Source organism: Mastomys coucha, unplaced genomic scaffold (assembly GCF_008632895.1).
Source record: "Mastomys coucha isolate ucsf_1 unplaced genomic scaffold, UCSF_Mcou_1 pScaffold15, whole genome shotgun sequence".
NCBI lineage: Eukaryota > Metazoa > Chordata > Mammalia > Rodentia > Muridae > Mastomys > Mastomys coucha.
In genome coordinates this window covers 83,221,074-83,248,767 of record NW_022196897.1, presented here as the reverse complement: position 1 = coordinate 83,248,767, position 27,694 = coordinate 83,221,074, and the positions used below count along the sequence as shown (strand labels likewise).

The window sequence follows — 27,694 nt, the reverse complement described above, 5'->3', positions numbered from 1 at the left end:
TGGCCTCAATGTGCAGTCTTTTCTCTTGAATTTTGAATACCAGAGGAAGATGAAGTGGCATATGTCTTCAGAAGACACCGGGAATTTAGGACACTGAGATAAAGGCATGGGGAAGCAGTCTCTGTGTGTGTGTATAAGTGAGCAAGTGTTTGTGTCTTTAGATCCTGCAGTCCTGCCATGCTGAGCCTGTCTCCCCTGCTGCTGCAATGTCTGCATCTTAGGCAAAATAGAGAGTGAGACCCTAGAGGAGGCTGGGCTTATTGAAAACATTGCTTCCATCTGGTTCAGTGTCTAGGTAGCTGAGAATGGTAACTTTTCGTTTAGCTCTGTCTTTGTAAAAACAGCAACCTGGTGCTTTCCTGCCTCTTTCCTGTACCATCCAAATGGGAAAGGGCTACAATTCCTTAAGACCTTTAGAAGAATATATCCTATTTCTTTGCACAAAGGAGAGTGCAAGACAACCAAGACAAGAAGTACTTGATATGTTTGTACTACTAGGTTTGTAACTAGCATTATCCTCACATATTTCCTTTAGAGTGCTTAAAATATTTTATTAATTGTTTAATACTTTCATTAGGCTGTAGTTTTATCTCTGTGTTTATAAGCACTTGCTCTTACAGAGGGCTTGGGTTCAATTTTCAGCATCTATACAGTGGCTGACCACTATCTCTTACTCCAGGCTTGAAGGATCTGACACCCTCTTCTAATCTCTGCAGGCAGCACATACACTTGGTTCTCTCTCTCTCTCTCTCTCTCTCTCTCTCTCTCTCTCTCTCTCTCTCTCTCTCTCTCTCACACACACACACACACACACACACAAACACACACACAGGCACACTGTCATGACCATTAAGACAATCCAACTATATAGAGGCAAACACTCATGTACATAAAAAAATGATTAAATCTAGATTAAAATGTAATATATTTTACTCACATTCACCTTAACTCCTCACAGATCCTTTCACTCCTTACCATTACAACTTCATGTCTTTTATTTTTTCATTTAATTTAATAATTATTTTAATAATTTAATAATTTTTGTACTTTGTAAATATACTCCTGAGTATGGGGACATCCACTGGAGACTGTAGACCTACATATCCTTAAAGAATACTAACTGCCCACCCTCTACCAAAACAATCAACCACCCATAGATCCTCAAGGAAGGAGCTCACAGAACCCTTTTAAATTGATGAAAGAAAGAATGGATATAAATTACTACTAATTAATATCTGTGCAGATTTTAGAAGCTTAATTGTCAGGAATCCAGGACTATGAAGTTTTATTCACTCTTATTAGGCAAGACAAATAACTGGGGTTCCTGTAAGACTCTTGAGTTTCAGTGTGGTCATCTTTTCATCTTTAGTGGTCAGTATGTTTAGAGCAGTGTAGCACAATCATTATTTCTGGATATCCAGAGCTGTCAAGAAACCAGATACTGCAAAGCACTGTAACAAACTGTCAAAGCTCAAAATGTCCCTAAAATAAAATAAAATAATAAAAATAAAAAAGCCAATAAAATAGCTATCAGTCTTTGGTATCTTGATTTAAGCATGGAGAAATCAAATTACAATGTATTTTTAAAATATTTTATTATTAAATGTGTCTGTTTTCTGATGTGATTATCTGTTTACTACATGGGTAATTGGTGAACTCTCAGCCACAAGAGGGTGTTGATTCCATAGGACTGGAGTTACAGATAGTTGTGAGTTGTCTTGTTGTGCCTGGGAATTGGACCCAGGTCCTCTACAAGAGCAGCCAGTGCTCTTAATCTCAAGTCATCTCCCCAGATCCCAAATTACAGTATATTTAGTACATAATCCCATACCGAGACAAAGTGGCCAGCAGAGAAACCATCAAGGTTGACTGCAAGCAGTCATTTTCGACATTTATTGGCTCTATGGTATGAATAAGTGACTTAGACTACCCAAGCTTCCCTTTCCTGTCTTTTTGAAATCTATGATCTTATTTACCTGTAGACTCAATGTTTACAGAAGACAAAGCATTTAGAATGAACTTCATAATCACTTAATAATTAGCATATATTATTGATTTTCCTTTTATCATTATTGATGCTGTTCTAAGGACACATTGACATAAGTCATATATAATAATTCATTGGCATAGTAACTTTAAGATGGGTGGCAAAATGGGAATCTTTATTGTTCTATAATAACAGGAAGAATCTACTCCACATTTTTTTTCTGTCTGAGAACTTTTTGAAGAAGCATACAAAGTTTGCTTCATGACCAATTCTAAGCATATCATTACACCATAGTGCTCTCAGTATGGAATTCAACCACAAAAAGTAATCCCTTTTTTTTTTCTTTAAACACAACTTAAGGCTACAAAAGGTTTATAGTAACTGCTAAACAGATATTTGCATGTAAATACAGTCCCCTTTTTCTCAGTCAATAAAGAGGCAAAGGAAACTGTAACCTGTTACTGGGAATATCAGGCCTGGGTAAGGAAAATGGAGATATCACAGAGAGGGCTGGTGAGGGTCACAACTCTAGGTATTGGCAAATTACATTAAATGGAAGCTGAGAGAAGCATGGCCAATTCAGGTGACCAGAGTGTGGGTGTTTGAGATTTAAAGGACATCTCCAGGGATCTTTTGTTCTTGCTTTAATTTCTTCATTTTCCAAATAAGCTGGTGATTTTTCTCCCCAAATATGTGTCTGTTCCTAAGGATGAGAGGAACAGTGCAAAGGAAACATCAATGTAGATGAAGTGGTACTTCCAAACTGATGGGCAGAGATGATTTTCAATTCCTGAGATATCTAGTAAATTTCAATATCTATGTAAGATATAACATCTCAGATAAGTTCCAGTGTAACTAACACCTCTAGTAAGGTGGAGTATGGACTAGTTAGAGTATGAGGTCTAAGTGTATAATCCCTTTCTCAAATACTGGATAGAATATAGACATAAATGATGGTTTTTCTCTCTGGAGATTACAAAATACAAAATGTGATTCTTAAAATTTCCTATATTACTCTATTATACCTGTTATTAGTTTTGAATTTTAAGTGAGGAATGTTCTTGACTTTTAATTGTATTCCTTTCAAGCCAGCTATGAGTGGGCATATGAGTGGTGCTGTAAGAATTATTTAATATCAATTGGGGTTTCTACCTTAGATTTGACCATTCAGTTCCCAGATTAAAGACACAAGACTTTTATATTTATGATAAGCCTTATGTACTAGATCGGGGCATATATCTACTCCTTATGCTATTATGTCTGGTTACCTGCCAATAACCCTGAAATATAACTTAAGATATTCAGCCTGGGAGTTAACTCAATTGAATTTAAGAGCAGCACATGGATAATATGGAATAGTATTATAAGGAAAAGAGCCTTTTAATTAAACTAAAGGTGAATTGTTGAATCTTGGTCTATTGGTATAAGTTGCAATGCTAAATACTTAAGTTGCAATGCTAAATACTTTCCTTTTTTCTTTTTTCTTTTTTTTTTTTTTTTGGTTTTTCGAGACAGGGTTTCTCTGTATAGCCCTGGCTGTCCTGGAACTCACTCTGTAGACCAGGCTGGCCTCTAACTCAGAAATCCACCTGCCTCTGCCTCCCAAGTGCTGGGATTAAAGGCATGTGCTACCACTGCCCGGCAATACTTCCCATTTTTGAGTCAAGGACCAGAGAATCCTCTCATACAGCAAGTGATGCTATGTGACTTGCTTATTAATTTAAAACTATTGGTTGAATAAAGATGTGAACAGGTTATAGCTGGGCAGAAGAGAGGTAGGTGGAATTTTCAGTTCCCCAGCTTAAACTCTGAGGGGAACCATGAGAAAAAGAAGTAGGAGATAGCAAGTCATGTCATGGGGTTATTGACAGGGAAGTAGAACTGAATGATCAAAGATGAGGTAGAAGCTCCTGTTTGTGATTAAATAATTACTACAACAGGGCTGTGTTAGACCAGTGAATACAGACCTTAAGATGTCTGTGAATGATGAGACACACATGCGGATTTTTCAAGCACACATGACTGCTTGATAAAGTAGAAAGCAAATGCCCTCAAATGAGAATGGTGCATGTGGGAAGTCTAACCTAAAAGAACTGAGGTTCCTGCAGAGTTGTGAACAGCTGGATCAGACTATGCCTGACTTTCACATGCTTGTAGAACTTTCCATTTATTTTTGTTTCAGTTCTTCATAACTATTTTTCTCTTTTATTTCCTCACTAGCTAATTGCTAATATAAAAGGTACAGTTCATCAGTGTCATAGAAAAATCTAATATGTATGAACAAAAATCATATGTTCAAAATGAAATCAAAAAAGCCATTGATCCTATAAATTTTGCTATTAAAACTACAAAGTTACAAAGGAAAAATCTTGAATTATATCATCCTAAATTTGGAAACCCAATTTCTAATGCCATTTTCCTTTATCATTAAAGAACAACCACTTAGACAAATGTCTGGTGTTTCTTTCACAGTACTTTTGTAAGAAAAAGCAATGTGGGAGGGATTGTGATCAGGCAGGCAGTCTCACCACTTGGGACGCAGATGCAGGAAAATCACCTCACTGCCATGGTCCAGAATCATTTACACATCAAGTCTGAGACCATCTAGCACTTTATAATGAAACCCTATCTAAAAACCCAAGAAGAAAGGGGTCAGTAAGAGAAGTATCCTTTAACAAACATTTAGGAATAGAAAAGAACTCTGATAAATGTATATAATGCATATTTTCAATTACATCCTCATCATTTGTCCTATATTTATTCTCACATTATAGTTGAGAAATTTGAGGTTAAGAAGGGTGAGTAGTGTGCTGAACCAGTAACACAAGGCTTGTCCAAATTTGGTTCTGAGATTTATGCCTTTATATTATGGACCTTTTAGAATTATGTTGTATTTTAATTAACACCATGCAACTGAGACACACAGTATTCAATGTATGGTAGCTGATAATACAGATGGGGCTATATTCTGGGAGATATAGTTTCATTCCAAAATCCTTAGTATGTAAAGCTAGTGGGGGAAAGCAGAGTGTCTTTGTATCTAATAACACAATGTGACTTAGTTGTCACAGTCTATCCATCTTTCTTTTCAGGTGAGTATCTGGAAATATTTGCAAAAAAAACAAGCAAACCAAGAAAGACAAAAACAAAAAGCAAAACAAATACAATCCCAAAGCCACCCTGGGAAAAACATTGTACAGGTAGCAGCCTCTAATGGCTGCCTTAAACTCTACAGTGATTCTTAGAATCTTTCACATTTCTTCTCCATAAACACCTAGGGGATGTGCTATGCCTCATCCCTGGCTGGGCTGAAAGGGCCACAGGAGCCTTACAATGAACAGTAGACAGAGAGTGATGGGACCGAAGCCTTTAATACAGACAGAGCCTCTGTCCCTTCTTGGCTGCTGTGAAGGACAGCAGGGCTGGACCCAAAGTGATGGCTCTGTGCCGCCAACGCACTTTGGCACATGCCAGGATATGAAAGACTCTAATGAGACCCATTTCACAATTCACCAGCCACGTGCATTAAGCAGGCAAAGAGACTGTGCTAATATCCTCACGATATATCCTATGGTTTAGGTCTCCAACAGGATAGGGTTGCCTCTGCAGCTCACCTTGCCAGATCTACCCTCAATTCTCATCCCATGCCAGGAAAACAAGCTAAGTGAAAGGCAGCAGCATTCTTGCTTAAAGAGACAGGATGCATTTCTAACTGCAGATCTGTCTTGGGTATACAGGAACCTTCTAGAGACTTGCAATGCATGCTAATCCCTGCACTGATTCAGAGAGGGGGCTGCTTCATAGTAAAGCCATTGTTCTTTCTAATTGTCAGAGACGGCTGCTCTGCACTTGCCTGGAGCGATCCAATTAACATATCACCACAACACCAACCATTATAATATGTTCTGTGTCCTACCAACAAGCGAAAGCCCAACCCTGCTTCTATCCACAGCTTCAGTCTAATTAGGTCTTTAATACGTAAACAGAAGGGGGAAAACAGGAAAATGGATAGAGTACTATATGCCTGAATTACTTTCTGCCACAAGTGACCCCTTGGGGTAGGGACACTTTCGTTATTAATGGGGGTGAATTGAGAGAAGTGAGGACAAGAGAGAGGACAGAGAGGAAGGCAATGGCTTGAATGAAGGCTCACAGGCACGGATGGAGAATGGGTGAGAGGGAAAGCCTGCTTGATGCTTTGGGGAATTGAAAACATGTAACTTCTGCTAGAAACGATTGCCATGGCAACATTCAAACAATACAGAGAAAACCTTCATAGCTCCATTCTTGCCTTCCTAAACACCATTGCATAGATGTTAACTCTTTTTGGTTGGCTTCTGACTTTGAGAGGAACCCCATACGAGTCCCTTCATGGTATGTTCAAATGCTGGTTCTTGTTTAAGTGAGTCTCTCTAGAGATTTTTTATCCTCTCAACCAAAGATTGTGAAAAATCAGCACATCTGAGATATGGCTGCAAGCCAAATGAAAACCTATCAGGAGAAAGAATTCTTCATGCTTCCAAAGTTTCCCAAGCTTTCTTATAATCTTTGTCTTAATTACTTAAATTTCCACCATTATTACCAGGCTATCATTAAAGAAAACATACCCTTTGTCATGAGAATGAATATCTTAATATTACAGTGGGTTCTTGATCTAGTAACCAAAACAACCAGCAAATGAACATATGTATTCATAATACAACCTCAATCAACTTGGCTTAGGCCTGAATACACGTACAGGACTAGATGAGGCTAATATTTATAAAGTATATTAATTGTCCAAAGACAGATGATCTTACCATTCTAATTCTGTGAACCTTATGCAAGCCCATATCCATTTAATAATGACTTAAACAAAAATAACCTGTTGGCTAATTTTTCCTTTTGCATTTCTTATTACTTGTTCAAGATTGGTAAGATTGAACAGATGAGCTACTCTCAAGAAAACCATGTAGTCCTGACAGTTTGCAGTTTGTCAATAAGGAATCACCAGATTCACCTCTGACTCTTCCAAGTAATTCCTTCCTGGCACCTGCCTGCCCATCCTTAAGTCCTCAGACATTGTCTTGTTAATAGCAGTGAAGTGTTGGAAGCCCAAGGGATAAAAATACTTGCTGGGAAGATGAGAAGGAAAAGTGAGTTATTCTAAACACTGCAAAAATCAATATCAATGTACTTTTGCCTTCTATGAAAATCACTGTTAATCCTAATTTCTAAATGGAACATAATGAAAACTAGAAGAAAATATTTTAGTGAAGATTTAACAAAATATTAATATTCCAAATAGTCAAGACATTCATTACTAAATATTGACAAATAAAATTTAAACATAACTCAGTTTGATCTTCCCATTAACATTATCCTTCACCTAAGTTAGTTTATTCTGATGGGTTTGTTTGTTTGTTTGTCTGTTTGTTTGTTTTTCAGAGAAAGGAGAAGCCATTATTTCGAAGCATAAGGTCAAAACAACTGGATTCAGTAAAGGCCTTTCTTGATATACTGTGAAAAGCAGCTGCACTTTAATAGAAGATCCTCAGCCCTTACACCCTGATTCTCTTTGCAAGAGTTTGTATACAGGCATTCCTCAGGCTCGAAATCACCCAGCTTTGAATATTGTGCAGTGAACAACCTAATTTGGGAGAACAATGCTCTTTTTGAGTGATGGCTGTGAGGAATGTGCCTGACAAAATCTGCAATAAGCATATTAATAGCAGTGAGATAAAATACAACACTATACTACTTATGTCATTCTCAAGGACAGCTGCTCTCACTATTTTAAAAGGCCAAACAGGAATCATAAATGTATTCAGAAAATTGCACAAGTTAAGGCACCATTGCTGGTTAATCTGTTTGTATCAACTCATTGTAGAAATGTACAGGTAGTACATTTTAAGGGACAGGGGTTTTGTTTTGGTTTAGTTTTTGCTTTTGTTATTTTTATTTTATTTTTTCTTGTTTTTTTGGAGGGGAAACTGGGAAAGGAGATATCGTAGGACATGTAAAGAAAGAAAATATCTAATAGGAAAGAAGTGATGATTGAGAAATAAATGTTTACTGTTATTAAAGCAGAGAAAAATTACAGTAACTTTTATATATAATGCAGATTGCAAACATGGATCGCTGGAGAAAAATATGTGACTGCAAATCTAATGATAGAAGTATTAAAAGCCGGGCGTTGTGGCGCACGCCTTTAATCCCAGCACTTGGGAGGCAGAGGCAGGTGGATTTCTGAGTTCGAGGCCAGCCTGGTCTACAGAGTGAGCTCCAGGACAGCCAGAGCTATACAGAGAAACCCTGTCTCAAAAAACCAAAAAAAAAAAAAAAAAAAAAAAAAAAAAAAAAAAAAAGAAGTATTAAAATTTTAGCCTATATTAGAGGGATATATTAGCTCTTTCACTTGATTTATTTATTTATTTATTTATTTATTTATTTATTTATTTATTTATTTATTTAACCTTACATCCCAGTGACTGTGCCTCCCTTTCACTGGTTTATAGGTTCTGTCAAAATAAATTACTATTGTCTTGGTGTTAGAAATGAGAAAAGGAATATGGTGAGGTCTTTACCAAAATTGTGTAAGTGTAACCAAGTAGGTACATACATTGTAACAATGACAAGGGCGGAGTGTGGCATGTGATAATCAAGATATTCCTGAGGAGAAGAACACACCTATGTGTCTAGAAAAGATGGCTGAAGAGTCTAGGAGGATGCAGATTTTTCTGAGGCTTGACATATGAAGCATATGCTTAGCCAGTGCAATGTGTCGGCTGCAAAGATCAAGTCGAAGCTAGCCAGATCTCCAGAGGAGTAACATGTTTAGAAAAACAGGAAGACAAGAGAAGGTATGACCACACTGGTTAATTCGTTACAGGCAGGAGAATAGCATGGAGTTTGTCTACAAAGATACTCATGGATTATAGAACAAAAGCTGCTTCGCTTTATTCTTAGAGTAATGCTTGTAGTAGAATGAATGACCAACTACACTGAAGAAAAGTGTATTGTTAAACATAATGATAGAATCTAGACTGTGGAAATTGTGTGACAGAAGCTAACAATTGAATTTGATAACTGTTTGGACAAGGAAGGTTGAAGAGCTATCAGCATTGGAAACACTAGATACACAAGTTACTGGAAGGAAAAAAATAAATTTCAGTTGTAGAAAGTTTAGGAAGCCATCATGAGACCCAGGGAAATAAGAAAGCTACTGATTATGGAGATTTATTAGGTCTCTCCATATACTATTATGGCTAAGGAATTGAGTTGGGTGTTTCCAAACAAACTGGGTAAATAGCTCTCAGGAATACAAGGAATTCCTAATCAGAAAAGAGAAGGAGGAGAAAGTAAAATGAATAATGAAAATAATCTTTGAAAAAAATCCTCAAATCTCTGAAATAGCTTCATGAACTCAGGGGTGAGCGTGGTATCAAACTTAACTGTAATATAATTAAGTCTTGGTAAGTCACATTCTTGTGCTTACCCTGTGTAAAAGATATTGTTATCTAAAGTCCAAACTTATGAACATTGATATTATTCCTCACATGATTCTCAGTTTGTAGATAATATCATAAGTATTTCAAAAAGCATTTTTCCACAGATATTTTAGATGGATTAGCATAATTTTTCCTCAATATTTCTTGGAAGTGGTCATTTTCTTAAAGACGCAGTTGGATAAGATTGAGGAGTGATTGAAAAATATGTAAGTTATATGAGCAAAGTAGGTGGAGGGAAACAGTATATTCAAATCTCAATTAAAATATTCCCAGTAGTATCATGTTGTGTGATAGTGAACCGCCAGGTCTGTTACCAAGACCATAAGCTCTAATTCATTGATTCTGACCTGTGGTGACTGGATGAGCCTCCTGTTTGCCTGTTCACCTTCCAGTTGCTGAAACCTCTTCACAATTGCCCCGTTTTTGTTTCTGTTCCATAAGTAGGAGTCAAAGTGAAAAGTTTTATTTGTAACATATTGTCTGGTACTTATTACATGACTCCCAAGTGATATTTATGTTTGTCATTATTAAATGACACCGAAAACTTCCAAAAAATGTGGCTTTTTAGGTATCTATAAACCTGCACCAAAGTTGAAATAAAAGTATATCTCATGTAAGATGCTTTTTAAATTTAGGTACAACCTTCATTATGATCCTACTGATATTTTACAACTATACAAAGAACATAATATTATGAACTTTGATAGGAAACTTGACAAAAATTTCCATATTTTTATACTCAGTAGATACAAGACAAAACTCTCACTACTGTGGCGAATGTTCTCATTACCACAGAAGATAATTGATTTCACAGAACAGACAATGAGTTATTAGTTTTCTCTGTTTGACTAATGTCCAAGGGTCTGTACTATATTTCTTAGTTTTCCTCAACTGTAAAGATAAACAAAAGAGTAATCAGTTTTGCAATGTGGAAAACTGAGATGTATAAGGTCTAACTGAGAACTTAGGGACAAATAACTAGCAGCTAGTGAAAAAGTTATAATATTTTCTATTCTACAGTCATGATAAAGTATTTGAATATCCTTTAGTTGTTTTCTTTTCCCTCTCACCATTGTATCTGCCAGGGTAAAATGACTTGCTGCTTCCACTCACCTCTTCATCACTAGTCTCCTACTATCGGGCATTATACGCTCTTAATTACCCGAAATAATGAATTACTAGGTAGTTAACTATAAACTTAATATCAGGTTCTGAGTGCTTGAACTGCCATTATTTTAAATGTTATTGAACAGACAAGACTATAAGGACAAAGGAGCTAGTAAGAGACATATCAAATATCACCAGACCACCCATGACAATATCAAGAATAAGAAAAATGTACTGGATCACATAATGTTCAGACTTCAGTATTATCAATAAAAGATAATCTTTCTCCTCCTTTGCTCTGTGTATCCAGTCAGAACAATCATGAGAAATTTTCATTAACCTTCTATAGATTCCTAGGAACAATCTTTAGTGTGTGTGCATGTGTGTGTGTGGGGGGGGGGTGAGTGGGTGAGTGGGAGAGTGGGGGTGTGTGTGTGTGTACACATGTATGCATTCCCAAGGGTTTGCATGTACACAAGTATGAACATGTGTACATGTACTTCAATTCATTATAGGAGGTAATTAAATGAAGCGCAGTTAGTCATCAAAAGACTGGAATTTTTTTCATGTGGGCATTTTGAGTTTCTGAGAACATGACAGAGAAAAACTCAGCCTATTCCCAAAGTACTTAGTACATTGTTTCAGCCTCAGACTGAATTTTGTCTATCAGTTCAATAATTATTGAGTAAAATAATTTGAAGCAAATGAAAACATCATAGATTCTTGATCTGTCCCCTTCCCCTAGAGTCTTCTAAAATACTACTTTTAAATCAACTTTTGCTATCTATGATATAAACCTCTGGCCAACCCAACCAATGCATACATGGACACAAGGTATATTAATCAGAGTCCACAAAGTGTATTCACAGCTTTCGATGACTGACTGTTTCACTGAGATACCATCAAGTATGTTTTAAAGCTGTTTGACTGGCAGGTAATTCTATTGCTGCCACTAATAATGTGACCAGCAGCACTTTGGGTAGGAACCTGCTAACTTTAGTTTGCAGGTTATAGTCCTTGATTCAGGGAAGTCGAGACAGAAATCATGATGGGAACCAAGCAGAAGGCAATGGAACAGAGACCATGAGGGAATGCTGCTTACTGGCTCAGCCTGCTTGTTTTATACAACCCTTGACCATGTGTTCAAGGATGGTTCTTCCCACAGGGGTCTGTGCTCTTCCACCTCAATCAACAATCAGGAAACGCTCCCACCAACATAGCCACAGAGCAATCTAATGAGGCAACTCCTCAGCTGCTGCTGATCACGAATCCCAGGTGACGACTGTGTATGTCAAAATGCCATCATCAACACAAAATTTAATCTTGTCTGTGGTACCAAAGTGAATTGTAGCCAAGATCTTCCCCTCAACAAAAACTCGTTTTTACACTTGTTTCTAAAACACACATTACCTAAAAATAGGCCAGAGATGATTAATTTAAATGTGGAATCATTGAATGCTTACGGTAATGATATAAAGAAGCTTGATTAAGTTTTTCTGCTAGCCAGTTTTATGTGGTTATCTCTAATTTACAGATAAGCATATTGGTTGAAATAGGCTAAGTGATAAATATAATTTATGTGTCCCAGTAAAGTTATTTAAGTTCACTTCGAACACAAGCACCGATTTCTTTACTGATTTTAGAGAACACACAAAAATATAAGATGTACCAAATGGTGACTATTTCCATGTTAGATTTTCATTTATGTTCATCGAAAGTGAGAATGATGAAACTTAGGAGGCCTTTCTAAACCCTTCCAGATTTTAAAGTGTTTTCACAAGTTCAGTAATCAAAACTCAATAAGCTATACAGCAAGCTGACAGGATTATTATACACATTTGCAAATATGATGCAGATGTCATCAGTCCTTATGGCTAAAAAGGTAGGCTTCATTTTGTTAGTATTAAAGGGAAGAGAGTTCTTAGGAAGTTCACTGAGCACATGGATAGAGTACAAGACACCTAAGGTAGATAAATAACAAATCATGGTGAAGACTCACTGTTTAGACCACTGGAAAAATCAATGTTCTGTTTCACATACTATTTTTAAGACTTAAATACGGCTGTTGCTTCATCTTGTCCCATACTCAGATTGAGCCTACACATCAGAATAGGAAGTCCTCCCATCAAGGGAGTAAAATTCGAGCTCTTAATAGCTGTAATGGAATGATGTACTATCTCATTTAAAGTATATATTTGCAAAGAGATTTGTCTTTATTTATGCATTCCATACCAAGTTGATTGAATATGTAACCAGAGGACATTTAAAGTCCAAGGTTACCTTATGCAACTTTAAGATTGAGAGTAGACAACATGATAGGTGCAGTTATATCATTCTTTCATTATGCCTAAATTATCTTTTAAGCATTTTTTTGCTCAGATTTCCTTTTCTAAACAGCATTATATATAATATGACATAATATAATATATATCTAATGCAATATATTTTAAACAACCTATTCCAGTAAGGCCTTGGAAGGAAAAGCTTATAAGGGATTTAAGTTCAGCCTCATGGTCCCTGTGCTTGAGCATAACCAACAGACCCTTAAACTACTTGTCCACACTTCATTCATCCTCAGGAAGTGGCTACACATGAATTAACTCAAGAACGACCATGACAGACAGACAGACATCCCGAGAGAGACTACTATGCTGAGATTTTGCAGTATACCACTTATAATTTACAAAACAAACATAATTTATCAACAAGTTAGAAACTATTCTCAACCTACAAGCAAAAGGAGAAAGATGAGGGACAGGGAAATGTAAAATGCTGCTCAAAGGGTTCAGGAGGAAGAAATTTGAAATAATTTTAAAAGTGGTAAAAAGCTGCAGCTTTCTGGGTCTGCGGTCCCCAGCACAGTGCTGTGCATATGTTTACTTACCTAGCACCAATACACTGAGTGGCCAACTTGAGCTGAAGCAGTTACTAGGTAGGATTTCAATTCTACCATAGCCAAGATTTTTTTCCTATCCCATGAAGAACTTGTGCATATTGTAGAGTCAAGTGATTCCCTAGCCAAAGAAGATGATTCTCAAGCTTAGTCTGGGCACCTAAGTGTAATGCTGACAAAGAAATTCACCTTACAAGGAATACCTTCAAACTCCTGATCAGTTCAGGGAGAGGGAGCTTTGTTCTGGCACAGATTTCAAATAGATTGTATCTTTTTCTTACCTTCCTTTCCTCTTCTTGGCACCATCTACCTATTTGTGTAAGAAGTGAGGGGGACAGAAAAGCCATGACAATGTTGAACAGAACAATGTAATTTGTGGTCTGATGGCAGTAGTGTTCAGTATTGAGAAAATTTTTATGGAAAACAAAGATGACTAGAACCAAATCTCCTGATTAGCAGACACAACATACTTGAGGGGCAGGTTTTCCAGACAAAGCTTGAACTTGAACTACAAAGTAAGGAAAACCTCAAGCTATTCTCTTCTCTTTTTACTTTTTTGTCTGTTTTACTAAGTTGCAGATTATCAACAACTTTGTATAACTTGACTTGTTAAATGACCAAAAATGGTGAATTAACAACAATAACCATGCAAATCATAGCGCACGTGAGCACACACACACACACCACAAACCATGAGAGAGAGAGAGAAAGAGAGAGAGAGAGAAAGAGAGAGAAATATGTAGAAGCATCCATAGAGTTCCGAAGAAAAATAATTTGCACATGTGTTTTTATAAGTTTATAAATTCCTACAGAATCTGTGTCTCCCAACAGGAAATGTGTGCCTAGAAAAATAAATTAGGAAAGTGCTTGGCTGTAGGCTACCTTAGTTAAGGAATAACAAGAAGGATAAGAACAGATGATGGGAGCGAAAAAACAAACTTAGATGCTGTTAGCAGGGTGTTTCTGATTTCTATTATCACCTCTCTAATATATATCTAACTCCACAGATCCTTAATGACTCTCTAGAGTCTACCACTCAGAGCAGTAAATGTGCCCAACAGTAACGGGGTATGCAGGAGGCAGCTGCTGTCTATCTCCTTTGGGATATTTCAGACTTATGGATCTTCTGGGATTTAAGTATTTTAAAGCCAGAGTTTTGTGAACCATGAGACAGGCAGAGAGAAGGTAAAAGGAAGAAAAGAGGAGAGAAGAAAAGAGAAGAGGAGAGGAGAAGAGAGGAGAGGAGAGGAGAGGAGAGGGATGCTGGCACTTAGAAATCTTGATGTCTACACTGACAGAGTTTACTTCATCATCTCTATATCATTGTGCCTTTCCCAAATTAAAAAAAAAATGGCAGCTGTGATCCTCCTATATGTGCCAGATTCCTTCCTAGTTTGGATTCAAAACTTGTCTGCTTCTCTGAGGCTTGTGTGAGTCATCTGTCTCAGACTTGTTTGGTCATTAACCAAGGAATTATGGTTTCTCTCTCAGCCTCAGTTTCCTATTTTGTTAGCATGTAATGTATGATCTGGCTCTAAAGTTACCTGAGAGTTCATGATTCTAATAGAAGCCTCTAGAGAGGACTATAAAGGGTGTCAAAGGTGAGGGTGAAAATGTTCTATACAGCAGACAAGCTCTAAGACTCTGACGGAGGCGGGAGAGAGGGAGGTGATCCTGTAGGTCTCAGCCTCTCAAATCACTTGCAACATCCTCCTTTACTTAATTATTATAGACTTTTGTTTGTTGGTTTGTTTGTTTTCATCGCCTTCTTTCTTTCAAAGCAAACTTTGTCCAAAGCTTTGGTACTCCACACACAAATCTTTCCTTTGGCCTTCCTTCCTAAGTTACCACAGGATGCTAAATGTCTGCCTTTTGCTGGAGAGCTGAATCTTAGTGGTGTTGGGAGGATTTCTGGTAAAGCCCATGTTAAACATTCAAGTCCTCTACAATCTGCGTGCCACTTCTCTGAGAACCAAGGAGTCTGAAGTTACAAGGGGTGGGGTGAATGGGTCCTCCTCTTTTCAGTCATAGTTTCATCACTGAAGCCCCCAGGAATGCAAACACCACACTTAGACAAGGGAGTGCAGGAAGCGCTCTATCTCTTCCTCTGCTGAGCAAGCCATTCCCTCTTACCCATTAGCCAGAAACCATCCTTCACCTGCTTGAGTGTCATAGTTTTGTGTTAATACATTCTGTTGATCTGCAGTGTGAGGTTGGATAATGAAATTTAAATTGGGCCCCTTCGATTTCCAATAGCCAACATTTGTGCTTCTAACTCTAGGGTTTCCTGGTAACTTAAATGCATTCTAAAGTGTCAATCACTTGCATCCGCACCCCACACTGCAGCAGCTTTCATGGAGAGATTTTTTTTTCCCTCTTCTCCATACTGAACATTTGCAAAGCCATTTGCGTAGAATGCAGACAACCTGCATCATTATAGCAGTCCAGCTTATCAGTGAGCACAGCTTGATGGAACAACTGCGTGGGCCACCCTGTCCCTCATTTTCTTGTTCCCAATAGCCAGGTCCTTGAAAACCACAGTGAAGGGGGAGGGGGAAGGAAAGAGAACCAGAACACTAAATTAAGGAACATTTTCTTCCCTGATAAATAAGAAAATTAGGGTCACTCACTGTATTTCAGCACAGCTACATCCCGAGGGAAATCCAGGTGGTTAAGAACAAGAAAGAATGCATGGTCTTGACACCAAAAGAAAACGAGAAAGAAAACATAAAAAGGAGGGTGGTGAAGAAAAAAAAATATCCAACTGCAATTATCCTTCAATTTTAGTCAACACGGGCACCGATCCAAGAGTCCTCTGCTGATTTCTTTCTCAATCAATGCTTCGTTCTTCCACGGTCAACTTTTCTTCAGTGGAATTTCTTTGCAGATGTACTATTAATTTCCTCTCTTCTTGTGGGAAATTCCAAAAGAAAAAAAAATATATATATATATCAGGTCTTTACTTTTCTAAAAAAAGCCCCAAACTTTTCATTCCAAAAATATCTCCTTGGCGTACTTTCTCTTTGATAGAGAAAAATGAGCACACTTTTTCTTTGTGGATCCTCAGTTCTCCATTTCCAAACATCCTTGGGGGAGGGGGACAGCTATTTTATGATTATTTATGTCAGAACACAGCAAACCCCGCAGCTCTGACATCAGCTTATTTCATTTTCCCCCCAATGCTCCCCGTGTGGCCATATACACATTTATGTTACGATCCAGGTCTCACAAGAAAAAGCTTCATTCTTTCTTCTCTCTGGCACCATCAGCTTATCCTCTGCGTTCTGTTCCAAGAGAGAGCTGCGTCCCGTATCCTTCATTTTAGCAAGGCACCCAACATCCACCTCCTCCGGGGGTAGAAAAGAAAAAGAAAAGGAAAAAAGAAAAAGAAAAAAAGAAAAGAAAGAAAGAAAAAAAAGAACAAAAAAGTCTTTTCTTTACATCCTCGATTCCTTTTCCCAGCTTTCCCTTCGGAGAATTTAGGGATCAACTGCCCCCACCGGCTACCCTTCCGGCCGGCCCCTTCGTCAAAGATCTGATTAGATTTCTCATCACAACCCAGTGCGCAATTGGATTTTTGATTTCAGCCACTCAGCCACCTTCCCCCCTCGCCCCTCCAAACTCCCTGTTAGATCCTGTCGCCTTCCCTCCACCGCCTCTGCGATTTCATAATCTCACGTTAAATGGAGTGCGGGGTGCAGGGGCGGGGGAGGGGGCGGAGGTAGAGGAGGAAAATTTCAAGGCTCCGTCAGCTGTCAAGAACAAACCCGTTCCGCCCCCGGTCAGCTACTTTTTTTTTTTTAAGGCTCAGTGTGGCTTTCACTGGGTCCCCTCCCCCACCCCGGCACTGGGTACAGGTCCTCCAGGTATAGCTGAACTCGGCGTTCAGGGCAGGGATCACCGGAGAGACGCTTGAAGCGGTCCCTCGCCAGCGGACCCTGCCAGCACTGGTGTCCCCTTCTCCATCATCCGGCCGCAGATCTCGAGTCACCAAGGTTGTGGAAGTTCAGGCTACGCTTTTATTTCAAGCAGGGAACGCAAAGTGACGGGGTTGACGTGGTGTTAGGTAATTTTAAAAGGGAAAAAATATTAAAAATATGTATTTAAAGAATAAAGGGGGGAGTAACGAAACAGGAATGAAGAGGGTTAAAAAAAAATCTCTAATCACTGGCTCCTCTCATCCTTCTGGCATGAAACTGCAGCTTTGATCTCATTTCCAGCTGCGTTGGGGACGGTCTGGAGCCACAAGTTGGTTCCTCTGTGCGCAGCCGTTCCCGACGCCCGCTGGTCCTCCTGGAGGAGACGCGTCCTCGGGCGCGCAGCTGCTCCGCGCCGGTCTCAGTGCCATAGTCCCGGCTCGAGACTCTCTGTGCCGCGGAAGCCCGGATCCCCTTCCATCCACTTCGCCGTGAACTCTCTCCCTCTCCTCTCTCCTCTCTTCCCAGATAAATGAATGCGCTCTCTGAGCGGTTGGCAGCTTCTGCCAGTCTAGACTTTCCACCAATGCCAGGTCCTGTTACTTAGGGTCCTGACTCCACAAAGCGTTCCAGGACTGCAGTCCCTTCCCTTCCTCAGGCCCTCTTTCTTGTCCCTTTCCCTTTCCCTTTCTCCGCTAGAGATCAGTAAAATACAATTACCCAATTACCTCCCATCATCTTAGCAGTGATTGGTCAATTGCATTAACACTTGAAGTCAGGGAAGAGGGGATTGGAACCACTGAGGTGTGGCACTGCTGCCACCTGGAGGGGAGAGTCGGAAAAACGCCGTTTTAAAGCAGCCCCTCAGCGTCGGAGGCTTGTAATCAGAAAAAAAGCAATTCAGGCTGTGTGGGAGTTGTCAATTTTATTTTTATTTTTTAAAGCTTGCCGGTTTTCGTCCAGAAAGCAGAGAGTTTTAAGGTACAAAAGAGAAGATATTGAAATCAATTCAGCACTTGATTCAAAATTATCAACAAACACGTAGCTTTTGCTTTTAGATTGATGGTGGGAGCCTCTCTGGGAAGTCCAGCAGGCTGGTCTCAAGGTAGGGATTAAGACTGCTCTCCTTTGGAGAATTGGTTTTTCAGGAGGAATTCGGGGTAGATCAGGAGCTGCTAGGGAGGTTTGAAAGCATGGGGGAGCAGGGTAATCTCTCCAGGAGGAAACAAGTGTAAAGGCTAGATAGGAGCCTTCAGTCTATGCAGTGTTGCAGTAAATTGGCCTGTTCAGTTTGTACAAGACATTCGGGACAGCTTGACAACTCAATTCCAGCATCCCTCGCTCCTGAATGTGGGCTTTTCCATCAACTAGTGTTAGAAGAGCCCTTGGCAAATTTCACCTCTACTACCTTTCCTTAGAAGCAGGGACACGGACCATAACACAATGATATAGTTACGTATTTTGTCATTTTTCTCTGCTATATAATTATCACAAAGCTCTTTCCATTAGCTAAGTCACTCATTTATGTTTTCCAAACATATTAGAGATTTGAAGCTAAATGAAATTTTAAATGATGATTCTAAATATTAGCGACCATGCCTGTTGAAACTGAAGGTAAACAAAGATTTCTGTTGGCTTCTCCTAGTAAAGACCTTTGGGCTTTTTTTCGACGGTGTGTTTGGTCATCTGATGTGTGTGTGTGTGTGTGTGTGTAGTTTTCTTTTCTAACACTCAGAATATAAGAATGCACTCTTGGCTCACAAAAAGCAAAACCACACAGTTAAACAGAGTGTACAAATGATAAACAGAATTATAGCAGGGCAATAAGATAAGAAGTTTTGTGTTACTACAGGAATATCAAAGACCTACCCAAGTTCATGACAAATGTTCTTTCCTCCTCTAGATTATATGCAAAGCACTGTATCTTTAGTTCTTTAGAGTTCAAAAATGTATATCCATACATTTCTTTGAGGACGAAGGAGAAGCTGTAATATGGATTTCAGATGTCATCACCTGCAAGGGAAAATATCCTTATCTCTGATTCAGGTACATTTGCTTATGGTTTCTCAATATGTTTTTGGAGAGCTTTGATGTAGTTGTAACTCATATACAATGTGAATTTGTGAAGGAGTTAATGCTTTTATACTTAAACAGATGTTACATGGCCTGATTCACAAACACTAGTAGGCCATTGATTATAACTTCAATTTGTGTTGGTCAAGCATCATTTACCCACTGGTGAAACACTGGAAAATACTTCCCCTGGATGCTCTGGATAGATTCTGAGGAGTTGACTCTCCACTTTAAAAAGTAAACTGAAAGGTATTTGGAATTCAAGTGTTCTTTTAGGGAGACAACACGGGGAAGACCAGCAGTATGTTTATCCAAAGTGGGTCACTAGACACCTTTAACACCCTTCAGAGTGAAGTGTTTTCTCGAGTGACACAAAGGAAGGAATGATGCTAAATAGAGAATCAAAGAAGATGTTCTAATTTTGCTTAGCTTCTCACTGCATGTCTACGGTAGCACAGTTACCTATTTGCTCTCTATGGCACTGAATTCGTCATCTGATGTTCACATTTGCATTTGTAATCAATTATTAATTACACATATGTATGATGTTTTGCAGCCTCTTTTATGCATCACTTTATTTAATATTCAAACAGCTGAATGAATTTAAGGACAGACGAAGTGAAATGTCAGATGACATACTTGGTAAATGACAGCTAAATATTGAACCCAGATCTGGTCAATTTCACTTCTAGTTTCCCATAAATTCCAATTTTCAGTAACACAGAGAGCAGCTTGTCATATAGAAAACAGTCATGAACGCACTGGCTTTATTATCAGTGTGGATCCCCAGAGGAGAGTTAGTAGTTCTGAATGGAGATGGCACTGTTGTATACTGCTGGATGGCCTTCGTTAAAGTGAACTGAAATAAAGACTCAGCAAGGGAACTGTCCTAAAAGTACACATGAAATTTCAGTTGTTAAGACACACAAGTGTATATCTCTATCCAGCTGGGCTGGCAATTATGCTTAATAGATACATGTATTTAAGATCCTTTATAAGCCGTCTTTTAGAAGAAATAATGCTAGTAAGTAAGTCATCCCACCCTCATGCTTCCAATTCATCAGTTCTTCTTATCAAAACCCTGTCTAGAAATGAAGTTCATTGGAGTGAGATAACTTGGGAAAAGGGAGTGTGATGCTCCCATGGTGGTTTTCTATGGATACATAGAAGTCCACACTTTTATCTTCTGATGTTAAGATAAAATAAACTTGTCCTATTATTTCTCTCTGGGTTGGTGACTTTGAACTGGTATAATCTTTAACAAACAGCAGGGGACAGCATCTTGTAATCAGAAACACAAACCAGTAAATATCATGAATTCAGTAACTTTGTTTAAAAATAAAGAAAAAAGACTGTGTATATCTTGTTGCTCATTAGATTTAGAGAGTGACTATAGGCGATTTTGTCAGTGCACAGTATATATTTTTAGGTCTAAAGTCATTATTTCATGGAGCAAAACCTGAGAGTTCTCCTTTTTAGTTCCAAATCTATTATAAACAGAGAATAATCATATTAGGCTTACCTCTGTGGTTCACACAAGCTAATGTGAATTAAGCCTATTAAATTAACTAAATTTACTTTAATATTAAATGCTATATTTTTATGGTCATCTGTGCTGTTAGGCAATGTAGCACAGACAGTGCTTCAGAACTAGAAGGCATCTCAACAAGCATATATTAGATCCTGGTAATTCAGATGAGGCTACTAAAGTGCAAGTCCATTTGCAGATAGATTGCAGATACTTGTTGTTTATTTCCAATGCATTCCTTTGATGATGGCAAAGCTAACGTGCAGCATGTACCCCATCTAGATTCACTACTTGTTCTCTCTTGCATTTTAATATATTTCTTAGTTTTTATCTTGCCTGTACAGTCCAATGTACATCCCCATGTTACAGTCATTTGATGCATTCCAACAAATAGGGGATTTAACAATCAATCCCCTATTATTGCCTTTCATTATGGAAGACATCACAAATTCCCATGCACTCAATCTTCCCGACAATGCGGAAATATCTCCTTTAGCTGTCTTTCCTGTTCTTTATAGACTTGCCTCGGGCTGTTTGATAGCCTCCTACCGCTCTCTTGTTTGTTTGCTTATTATACTCCTCTTTAGTACTAGTTTGGGAAGGGAAAAGCAAATGAGAAAGTATGAAGAAGGGAATCATAAAGGGAAAAATCTATTCTATATACAACAAGGGACCACAGAGTGGGCATAGTAGGTGTGAGGAGGGACTAATCACTTTAACACTTAGTGGAACACAGACTGATAACCAGAGTATCTGATACTTTGCTTCTTAATATATCTTGATTGATTTGATAAATGAGCTGTCCACTTGTTTGAATGAAAAAAAAATTGATGATAGTTCTACTAATATAATGATGATTCAGGGAACGAGAGTGGTGCCTTAGTAAAGTGCATGCTGCAGAGTTTCTAGGACCTGAATGCTCTTCCTTGTCATCTCCATAAAAAGCACTGTGTACTCACCTGTCATCCCAGAATGAGAAAAACAGAGATAAGAAATCTCTGGAGCTTCCTGAGTGGCCACTATGGTCAAGTTAGTGAACTCAGGTTCAATGAGAAACACTGCCTACCAAAGTAAGTAATAAAGTGACCTATAAAGACAATTCCATCTTTCTATGTATGGGTAGATATGTACATGCACACTCACATGCATATACATCACAACACACACATGTGTTACAAGTTATCATATAGTATAATCAGAATATTGAAAGAAGGTAAGTGGAAAGACCTGGAGGCAAGAAGGGACCATTAGCTTCCTTTAGGAGAGATAGCTTAGTAACTTTATAGGTGAAAAATAAGTTGTATAAAAGACCCTCTCCCTGTGAATTCATTGGAGGTGTTTCCAGTTTGTTCCTTTGGCAGCCAGTAGCTACATAATATGGATTATTTTTTTAAAAAGAAAAGTTACTGTGAAGCTAGCTGAATTCAATCTCTTCACCTTGATATACAATGATTATTAGATATGTAGAAATATGTAAGATAAAGGGATAATGAATAATATTTTCCATAGAAAGTTACCCTTTACAAAAAGTATGTAAAGTAAGGGCATAAGTAAAGTAGTTGTGCTCATGGGAGGTGTTTTCACCATTTAAAATATGTTGGGTACCACGACAAAATGATTAGAGTTACCAAAAGTCATATAAAGAACAGCTTTTTAAAAATGTTTGATAATTTGTCAGTTAGTTTGAAATTTACTTAGATTCAATTATACTTTAGGAATTCTTGTTAAATGGTGACTTTAGACCTAACAAAGCACAATTTTGTTTCTCTGCAGTTTCTAACTGAGGTAATCCTTGTGAGTAGATACTAAAGGCTTTTTTCTTGTTTTTAAAACCATCTAATTTAGCAATCTCTGCACTGGGATGAAAATCACCCATAAAGGTATCTTTAAAATTCCACCAGGAATTAGTAGATGGTGTGAATCCAGTTGTGTAATTTGATAAGACAGCTGCATTTTATCCAGCTAAATCAGCACTTGATACTAAACAACTCCTTTGGAACGCACTGTTTTCCAGCATTAGCCCCGCAGTGCAGATTTAGGAAACTAGAGCTTTGTCTTCTGCACCACATTACCATTGTTCTTTCTGGAAACTAAGCACATAGACATCATATTTCAGTTCTTTCACATTGAAGATTCAGTAGCACATCTGTGATTCCAGGCTTGTACCGATTTATAAGCATATGACTCAGTGTTAAGATAGCAGAATTTTTTTTAAATGCCTGCTTCTATTGTGCAACGTATTTGCATGTATTTGTGTATTTATATGAACATGTTTGTAAGAATGTGTATGCTTGCATTATGAAGGTTGCAGGCATCTTCAATAGCTCTCTCTCTCTGTGTTTGTGTTTGTGTTTGTGTTTGTGTTTGTGTGTGTGTGTGTGTGTGTGTGTGTGTGTGTGTGTTTGTGTGTGTGTGTTTGGATACACATACTCAGAGGTTAGAGTATGATTTGGGTACTCTGTTCTTAAGCTCTCTACCCTATATCCTTAAGAGACTCTCTCACTGAACATGGAAATTTAATCTGCAGCCAGGAAGCCCAGAGATGCTCTTGTCTCTGTCTTCACAGCCCCCAAATAGCAAGTGTGCCTTATTGATCACGGTTTTTTTTTTTATAAGTGTCCTTGGGGACCAAACTCATGTTTACACAGCAAAAAGATACTTTTCCTGACTCAGGTCCCTAGCACTCCTAGTGGGCAAAACATTTTTAAAAGGAAAAAATGTCTTTAATAAGGTTCATTCTATTATATTGACACAGAAATTGAAAATACTTATCACATGAGTAAAATAATACTCCTGATAAATAAGCCTGGAGAATATAAGGAAATATGATTTACCAAAACAAGCATAGAGTTTATACAGATCTATCTTGACTAAGTTCATATAATTTTTCAGCCCATCAAGTAGCAGTTTTAGAAGAGAAATTGGAAACAGAGGAAATACTCTTATAAGAGGTGAGCACCAAGAGTATGCTTCAAAGTTGTCCTCTCATTACACAAAGGAAAACCTCGGTGAACATCCAATAAATGCGTGTTGTGTTGGATGTTTTACTTTAGTATTCAATTCACAATTTGCCAGAGTGAATTTTTAATGATTTTTTAGAGATTTTTGTAGAAATTCAAGTTTTCATTGGAATAACAAGTTTCATGCCACAAACTTCAACTCATTAAAAAAGTACATATTTTTTGTTGATTTAAGGAGATACATTTAAAGTTCTCATATGGATTTCTTTCTTATACTAACTTATGCATTGATTCTTTTGTGATTATATTTAGCAAATATCAAAATCATGAAATTTCAATAAATAAAGAATAAAGCTCCCTTCCTTTTTCTATGGCATTTTTTTTCTTATTGTCATTTATGTAAACCTGAGGCCTTAAATTTAGGTCTCTTTTGCCTTCATAAAAATGTATGTTAAATGAAAATTTGCACATAAGCACTAGCAATTTAATCCAGTCCTGTCGATTTATTTATTGAACAAATACTTATTGCTTATATTGGTGAACTCAAGCTTGAATTGGGCAACTATTTATTGTTTATGCATTAGAAAGATCTCAGATACAGGACAGGAAATTCAGAAGAATTTGTTATGGAAGAAAATGAACCCACAGAGACTATCCAGCCAAAGACAATTTCATTTTTTATCTTTTGGTGGAGTTTGCATAAAAAGAACAGGGATTTTATTTCAAGATATTGAATTAAGATAGTGTAATAAATTTGAGGTTTACCAAAACAGTGCATGGGACATGTGCAGAAGAATTTTCAGAGGAGCAGGACAACTGAGACCCTGGAGAACCATGAGAAAATGATGGAAAATTATGGGGATCTAATCCAAGGGAGCAGCTTTGTATTTGGAGAGACTCAGGTAGATGGAGAAACTACCAAGTGTTAGAATTTACAAAATAATATTAATTTGCATATTTATTACATTCATTGGTCTACTGTAGCAAAATAGAAGGAGTGGCATTACCATATTGGGACTGTTCTGTTAGCCAGATAAATTTAATGCAACGAAATAAAAATAGAAATGGAACAAAATAAACCTTTCACTTGATGATTAATTCTTTTCCACATTTTTATAATTAGATCATTTAATGTTTGTCATATGTTTATTTTGTTTATGTTCGCATGAAACATGTGGCAAAATACAAACTTAAGAAGACTATATCAAATGCATGGTGTATTTATTAATGTTAATGACCTTAAATGTATTAAAGTTTAGTATCTAGTGGGTTGATGGCTGTTTGGATCTTTGCATTCAGATTTTAGCTCTCATCGGAAGATTTCTGCCTGAAGACATGTGTTCATGTAGAACAACCTAACAGTGTGATTGACAGTATTCAACCCTTCACAAAACATATCAGTCTTTTCCAAGTTTCTAAGTGCATTTCTCAAAAAAGCAGATTCTAAAGTGAAATTGATGACATCTTACAAACACTTGCTCCAATGTTCTTTTCACAGCAAGGCACAGTGTTAGAACAATGTTAAGAACCAAGTGCCAGTATCACTCACCACATCCAGCCATTTCGGGAGCCCTTCCACACAGCCTTATCCATCCAGCTCAATCCACTTTCCACATGAAAGTTGGGTATCCTAAGGTTTTTCCCCCATAAACCCTGGACCATGGCCCCAGCAGCTGGCTCTTTTTCTTCAGGTGCTGCTGACAAGCAATATAATTAAACTAAACTTACAGTCACAGAAGGGTGCCTCTAAGTGCCTGTGCAGTCAAATGCCACTGATTTCAAAGAGAAGTGACATGAATTAATTTCCCAAGAAGAAGAAAAAAGTTAAAAATACAAAGAAAAAGGAAAAGTCAGAGGGATGGCAGCTCCCTGTAACACAATATGCAGATTAATGGCACCCACTGATTGATGAAAGTGTCAAACAGCATACCTTTCAGTTAGAAACGAAGCTGCTGATAGAGTTTGGGGGCTTTTTGCTCATTTTCACATGAAATATGAACTGATAAAGTCAAGGTAAAATTAGATTTTTCCTGGTATCTTTAACGTCTTTGCCATACTCAGATCTGTCTTTGAGGACAATAGTTCCTTGTGAAATAGAATAGAATTCATTCAAAGGTGTATCAGGTGTAAAATTAAAATTTCTTATATTGACTTGTAAAATCATTCTTTGACTGGCTTTGACCTCTTCTTAGCCTTTCTTTAACCTTTTCTCTACATCACCTGTCCCTGCACTTTGGCCTCTGCATTGAGCCCTTCTGTGCCCAAATAGAGCCTTGCTCATCTTTCCCTTTGTTCTTTTTGGCACCAGTCTCTCTGATCATCTAAGGAGTACATCACTTAGAAGCTGTTGGAGTGGTCACCCAAGATCTGCTTACACCAGTGGGTTTAACTACACCAGTGGACAGCACTTATCCTTTGTTTTCTTTTTATCTGTAGATTTATTTATTTTTCTCTTAAGATTATGTAGTCCATAGAGTCCTAAACATTAACTCTCTTATTAATTCTTTATTAATATAGCAACACAAAGCAGGTGTTGCATTAAAAATATTGTAAGAATACCATAATAAATAAAAAATTACACATACCAGAAAGCCAATGGTTTAATACTGATAAAGGTTAGCATAGAGATCTAAGAAGGATATGGGCTTAAATAAATAATAGTTATTTCTCTGGTCGTATTTATATGCAATCAAATAAAACATCAGAAAATACAGAAAAACTAGAGGTTTCAAAATTAGAAGCCTCTAATTCTACACAAATAAATCTGGGTAAATGCTTGGATCTTTAGGCTAACACCCTGCTTAGACATAAATGTTACTCTTTGCTAGTTTTGTTACTGGAGTTATTCAACCCCTACAAGCCTCTAATACTTTAGCAGTAATCTGAGGCACCTGTCCCAGACAGTTGCAAGGCTGCTGCTGAAATAGTGCACATGCAATTGGTAGCATAGTTGCTGACATCTAATGAGAACACTCATTATTAAAATATTCTATGCCAAGGTGTCAGTTCCTGTGACTTCTTTCCTCTGCAGGCAACCTAACCAAGCTGGCTACTTCTATGCTCTTCTTTTATAATGTCTCAAAGTTGCAAGCATGACAAAACAGTTTTAAAAGCATCAGCAGGAGGAGACCCCTGCCTTGTGATGTTTTGATGACTCTTCATCTTATTCTCTACCTATCTCATTGAGCCAGGCTGGAAGGTAGAGTTACATTTGTCAGTATATATCAGAAGAGAAATGTTTTAAACCTGCTTTAAAATGTCTATTGAAGAAAATGTCACATTGCTCCCATCGTGCCTATAAAAATTTAGATACTGTATTTTTACTTTAAAAAGGTCATCCCTTTCATTTCTCCAAGTGTCTAAAGACATCTCAGAAAGTGTGTGACCTACAACTAACTGATTTTAGTAGACTAGTAAGCTAGTCTAGTTTTGTAGATAAACATAGCAACTCCACGTATAGTATTTGCTTCCTTAACGGTAGTGAGGTGAAAAATCAGTGCTCTTAATGAACTTCAATCTTAGATCACTTCCACTGTTTCACTCCCACTTATATATTCATCCCATGCTAGCTTGTCAACATCCTCTGTGGGCACTTTCTATCCCCCAAGAGTGTCTCTAATTGTTTCCACTCCACTTTCATTCCACTAGGTTCTGCACACAGCCCTGGAACACACAGGGTCTTAAAGCCTCTTCTTCCCTTCTTCTTCAACTCATTCTGTTTCTGACCTTTACCTGATAC

At 37.8% G+C, this 27,694-nt stretch overlaps 1 protein-coding gene across 5 annotated transcripts in view; it reads right to left on the bottom strand.

Moving 5' to 3' along the window:
- Nucleotides 1-27,694, bottom strand: part of Lrrc4c (leucine rich repeat containing 4C) — a 1,245,152-nt gene that overhangs the window by 155,612 nt on the left and 1,061,846 nt on the right. For 2 of the 5 annotated variants that reach the window (XM_031371126.1, XM_031371131.1), the window contains exon 1: nt 16,108-18,082. The exons of the other annotated variants lie outside the window; for them this stretch is intronic. The gene's annotated coding sequence lies outside the window, so the exon portion shown is untranslated. Of the gene's footprint in view, nt 1-16,107; nt 18,083-27,694 lie in introns of those variants that run through there. 5 annotated transcript variants of the gene reach the window in all.